Genomic DNA, 6554 nt, shown 5'->3' with positions numbered 1-6554 from the left:
GGTCATCTGTTGCTCTCATTAATAGTTCCAGGAAAGTACAAGGTGAAGAACATGGATGTATATTTGGCACCACTTATTGATGAGTTACGCACCTTGTGGAACGGAATTGAAGTGAAGGACATGTCAAAGCAGCAGAGTGGCCAAAGACTTACAACTGTGCAAGGTATTCTCATGTGGACAATGCATGATTGGCCTGGCTATGGAGAATGCTCAGGTTTGGCTATATCGGGTTACAATGCATGTCCTGTATGTGGTCCTCGACTTGATTCAAGATACTCAAAAGCATTACGAAAGAATGTCTACCAAGGACATGTTAGGTATCTGCCAGAAAATCATGAATTGCGGGATGGTAATCTAGGAAGACCTCCTCCAAGTACATTGAAGGCAAGCGATTGGAAGATCAAATGGGAGGAATGTGGCAACTTGGCATGTCCTGGGATGAAGAGGCTCTCTATCTTTCACCAACTCCCCTATTGGGGTGATCTCCTTATAAACCACCACCACGTGAGCGTCGTCCTTCGCTCTCATCTGTTGATAGCACACCCATAGGGTCACCTTCCACTCCCTGGGGTGCACATGACCATGACAACAGCAAGATTTACACAATTAGGGATGGGGCACCAATAATGGATAGTGCAGGGAAGGCAATGAAGACACGCATTCGACAATTGTGCACTATACAGTTTCATGACTCTGTCATGACTAAATGGGATCAGCAAGACAAGGGAAAGAAAAATTATATAAACACAAAGATAAAGCAAGAGTTCCAGCCATCTGACCCTATGAATGTCGTCTCTAATGAGTGGATACAGTATACAGCTCGCATTTTGATGGGGCATCGTAGGTCAGAGGCGAGGGACGCATTCAGAGAGGGGAAGGAGAAACCTGTTTGGCTAGATGACACGGAGTGGGCAGCCATTGCTCAGGAGCTCACCGAGACACCAGACAGGTTTCAACAACAAAGAGAGGCGGCAAGGGTAAGACTGCAAACAATAGGGGCTTCTCATCTCGGGAGTGGTGGTTACGAAACCATGCGCCATGAATTCGTAAGTGTTTGTAGCAATTTTATTTATTTGAATGTATGTATGTGGGCTAAATGTTGATTTTTTAAAAGTTATAATTGTTAATCGTGTGTGCAGGAGTTGGCCATGAATCGCCCACCAAGCAGGCGAGAGGAGAAGTACGCTCACAAACATGGCCTTGTGGCCTTGTTTGAGATGCTTGAAGAAGAAGGAGAGACCGTCAATTGGGAGGCATTACCATGATGTAAGATGACCTTCAAACTAATGAAATATGATCAAAACATTCTTGAGTATTAATGTTTAATTTAATTTCTTGTTTGTCGATATCAGGAAAATATGCAAACGAGCACGGTTGTTTTTGTGCTCTATTGTAGATAGAATGGTGCTGTCTGTCTGCTGTTGTTGATCCTGCTCATTGCAGGCAGCTAGGCAACAGCCAGGCAGCACTATTCTGCCCAAAAAAAAATTTCTGCTACAGCGTCGGTATTTGCCCTGGTATCAGCGTCGGTATATACCTAGGTATAGATGCCGGTTTACACTTCGGTATATGATACGGTATAGGGCCCGGTTTATCCGTCGGTATACAAGTCGGTATAAGGGCCGGTTTAAGCGCCGGTATTACCCCCGGTTAGCGTCGGTATAGGCGCCGGTATCTGCGCCGGTATTATCCCCCGACAGGTATACCGACGGTACGATACCGGCGCTTATACCGATGACGAGGCTTTTTTAGACCCCGTTTAATAGCGCCGGTACAAGCCCCGGTATTAGGCTAATATGTAGTAGTGTAAAAGGATTTTCTTTTATTATAAAAGTGTTATTTTCATTAGATTCAATTTCTATGCATAGAAAGATGCATATTGGATACTTTTTTATTATAAAAGTGTTATTTTCATTAGATTCAATTTCTATGCATAGAAAGATGCATATTGGATATTTTTTTATTATAAAAGTGTTATTTTCATTAGATTCAATTTCTATGCATAGAAAGATGCATATTGGATACTTTTTTATTATAAAAGTGTTATTTTCATTAGATTCAATTTCTATTCATAGAAAGATGCATATTGGATATTTTTTAATTATAAAAGTGTTATTTTCATTAGATTCAATTTTTGTGCATAGAAAGAAGCATATTGGATATTTTTTTATTATAAAAGTGTTATTTTCATTAGATTCGATTTCTATGCATAGATGCATATTGAAAATCTTTTTATTTTAAAAGTGTTAATCCTATTAAATTGATTTTATGCATAAATAGATGCATAAATAATTTTTATATCAAAATTAGATTGTCTTTAATTCTATGTTTAATTTCCATGAATATTTGATAAATTAATAAGTAAATACTTTGAGAGGAAAAATTCTATCGTTTCATATTCACTCAGTTTGTAAAGAGAAAATTCAAGAAATCTATCGAAGTCGAAATATTCAGATAAATGATTAATTTATTCCTCATCGAAATTTGTGCTTAATTTAGAAATCAGTTAAGTGAATATTCAATGAATGAAATTCAGTAAATTAGTAATTGAAATATACCCTCTTTTTGAGAAAGATAATTCAGGAAGAAAAAGAGATGTGAGGTAAATAGAAGTGATGAGATGTGTGATGTGGATCAAATAGATGTGAATGAAGGGATGGATAGATGTGATGAGAATAGATGTGATCAGATGTGAGGTAAATAGATGTGATGAGATGTGTGATGTGAATCAGATAGATGTGAATGAAGGGATGAATAGATGCGATGTGAATAGAGTTGATGAGATGTGAGGTAAATAGATGTGATGAGATGTGTGATGTGAATCAGATAGATGTGAATGAAGGGATGGATAGATGTGATGAGAATAGAGGTGATGAGATGTGAGGTGAATGGATGTGATGAGATGTGTGATGTGAATCAAATAGATGTGCATGAATGGATGGATGGATGTGATGTGATGTGAATAGGGGTGAAGAGATGTGAGGTGAATAGATGTGATGAGACGTGATGTCATGTGAATCAAGATGTAAATGAATGATATGGGATGTGACTGGATGTATGTGAAAGAATGGATATGAATGTATGTAAAAGAATGTGACGTGGATGTGTATGTGAAGGAATGTGATGTGATGAAAAATGAAGTGATGTGACATGAATATATGTGGATATGAAGTGATAGATAGGAATGTATGAATAGATGTGGGTAGTCGTATAGGTGAACGATGGATGGATGTGTATGAATGAGATATGGTGTGGGACAGAAGTGATGTGATATAATGTGGATAGAATGTATGTGATGGGATGGTTATGAGAATGTATGTGGTGGTATGAATGAACGAATGTGATGGATATGAATGAATGAGATGTAATGGGTGTAAATGGATGTGATGTAATTGAATGTGATGGACGAGAATTGATGTGGTGTCATATGAATTGTGATGTGAATGATTATGATTGGATGGGAATAGGAATACTTATGAAATGGTTGTGGAATTAAATAATGTGGATTGATAATGGAACAATGTGAAAAGACGAGAGTTCGTTATAGAAACTGTATTTATGACATGTTTTTAAATGACTATTTTATGTCAAGAATGCTGGGGAAGCATTTTGACCGTCTTATGAATGAGGTCGTGGAGACCTAATTTGATAAAGTTGCAACAGTTGACGGAGAGTCAATGGAGGACATCTCACGTAGCAAGGTCTCGACCGCAGTCTTGACCAGTCTCAGTTCGATTAAAATGGTGAGCTTCCGGTACGGTGGATGAGGGACCAAGGAAGTGGCGTATGAGTGAAGCTCTAGGTCACCTGCGAAGGATCCTAGAGGGTGCTGACCATACGGTGGATGAGGGACCAAGGAAGTGGCCTATGAGTGAAGCTCTAGGTCACCTGCGAAGGATCCTAGAGGGTGCTGACCATACGGTGCTCGAGCTCTGGGTCATTGATGATACCCACGTGTGCGTTAAGGAAGATATTGAAACAAGGAGTAAGAGTTGTTTTCTGAATTCGAGCATGGATCTGGTTGATTGACCTTGCTGGTCCTCAACAGATGAGTCCATGGCTCTTTTATATGGATCCATTGGTTGATCTTGTTGATCTTCAATGGAGATTCCATTTTGATATGTGAATATATTGTCGAGTACTATGAGCTAGGAACCATCGAAAAGGCCCTTGAGTGGACAGGTGGTGAGCGTTCTGGTTGGACACCGATGAAAGAATGTTTGGAAATAAGGATTCAACCGGACATTTTGAGGATTATGATCAGTGACACAATGGTTTCATTAAATGATTGTTTTTAAAGATAGCTGATTCTATGAAAAAGGCAATTTCATATTGGGTGTGTAAGTGGTGTGACTAGTTTTAAATTTGCATAAATATCCGGCTAGGGGACCTGGGAACTCTTTTCCTCGATACCCGGGACAAATTCCTAATTGGATCCCATCACTACAGTGGTTTGGTGACTGGCTAACCCATGGGATTGGATGGGGTTAGGCTGGACTGATGGATCCCTAATTTGAGAGTCAATTCTGTTATGGTATGATAGATGAAGTAAATCCCAGACAAAAATTATTCTATGGAAAAGAATCAATGGCTACGCCTCTCAATGAGGAAAAAAACGTTAGTCTCTATGATCTAAGTGCAATCTTTTCCTTGATTTGACTATGGGACTTACGGGTTTGGTCAGATCAGTTCAGAGAGTTAAGACTTTTGACTACGTTAGAGAAAAATTATCTTGGAGGAATCGCCCGTGCTTTTCGGGCAATGGAAAGTTTTTTCCAGATTTGGTTTTGGAAGAACCGATGGATTAGTCTCTTGTCCAGATATCCGTGGGCGAGACCCCGAGTGAGGGACCCTGGCCCGTGCAAGAAGTGCTACTTCCGCTGCTATAGTGACCTTGAATTCGTTGCGCGGTGGGGACAGGGACCTTACATACATCCTGTGCAAATTGGCACTTTTTGGCCTCCTTTGTCAAACTAGACTTTTTTCACGCATCCGTCGGTGCGTATTGGAACTTCTAGCCTTCTTCTCCGTTGCTATAGTGACCTTGAATTCGTTGCGCGGTGGGGACGGGGACCTTACATACATCCTGTGCAAATTGGCACTTTTCGGCCTCCTTTGTCAAACTAGACTTTTTTCACGCATCCGGTGCGTATTGGAACTTCTAGCCTTCTTCGTCCTTTGTCAGTTCCTCTCGAAGGTCCGATTCATCCCACACCATCCACAACTGCTTCTTACTTTGACTTTCTACAAGAAGGAATGACGAGCATACTTGCCTTACTATGCTTCATTGATAGGCAAAGTCAAACTTGCCAATAGAATCTGGGAAACAAATCCTATTGATCATTCCAGACCTCCCCTTGTGCGTCTTACACTAACTTGGAAACCTGGTCCCGGACACACTTTTGGTCCACCTAATCCATGGGTTTGTCCTTTGCCCTTGGCAAAACATTCATTTCTTTTGTCACTAACTCCTGTGATGAACATCACTACCCCTAGTATAGCCTCATTGGACTTTCTTCCACCGAAATAGGCTCAATCTAGACCATATTAATTGTTGGAGACTGAGAAGTAGACCCCTTCACCTGATTTTGTTAACTCCCCTTGATGGCCAGAAGACTGGACATTCAAACTTACGATGACTTGGGGATTTACAATAGTAACAGTGAAAATTGCCTCCAGGTACTCCTCTGGATCTACTGCGCCCACATAGGGATGATATAGTAGTGCATTAGCATTTGCTGAATTGATGGGCACCACTTGCTATGGATGGAAACACTAGGTTAGCCAAAACCTGTGGCTCATGGGTGGATAATAAACACAAATGTTGTATCGACAAGCTTATGTGATATGTGTGTTTGCTATGCAGATCAAGTCTCAAAACATACTTCTCATCTGGAATCACACCCCAAAGACAATTCATCTCAAAGAGGTTTCTAGAAATTACTAGGCAAATGCACAAGATAGGGTCTCCTTACACTCCTCTTTGCTGGTGTATGACCTTAATTGGAGCACTTGGTACACAAAAATCCAGGACAAAATCCAGATCCAATCCCACTTGCACTTCCTCTAGTGAACTTTGCCAATACTACCAACAACCGTCATCGACTTCCTTATACGTCTTTTGGGTTTGCTTCTTCCGCTTTTGGTGCTTAAAATCTACATCTGAATTCAAATCTGAGTCCACATCCGAAGTGTCCTCCGCTTCTTGGTCATCATTCGAGGAATCCAAATTGTGCTTATGCTTTCCCTTTTTAGAAGTGCGACTTGTCAAATTGTGCTCAGCACCTCAGGTGGCTTCCACCAATGCATCAAAGCCCCCAACTGTAAGATCTACCAAAGCAAGAGCAAGATGGTTTTAGCGTTTTGCAAAATTCATGAACAAACTATTCCCCCATTAACGCTTCAATAGGACGATCTGTAGGATCCACCCAACTCTAAAGAGTACAGAAACATACAGCATAATCCTCCATGGCAACCACTTCTGTTCCAACTAACCAAGAATATCTAGCACCTAAGAAGAGGTCTTATCTTTCTAGAAACAAGAAGAAAAACAT

The sequence above is a fragment of the Cibotium barometz genome, chromosome 20 (assembly GCF_041138505.1).
Source record: "Cibotium barometz isolate CiBa-2024 chromosome 20, ASM4113850v1, whole genome shotgun sequence".
Classification (NCBI taxonomy): domain Eukaryota; kingdom Viridiplantae; phylum Streptophyta; class Polypodiopsida; order Cyatheales; family Cibotiaceae; genus Cibotium; species Cibotium barometz.
Note: the sequence above shows the minus strand (reverse complement) of the source record.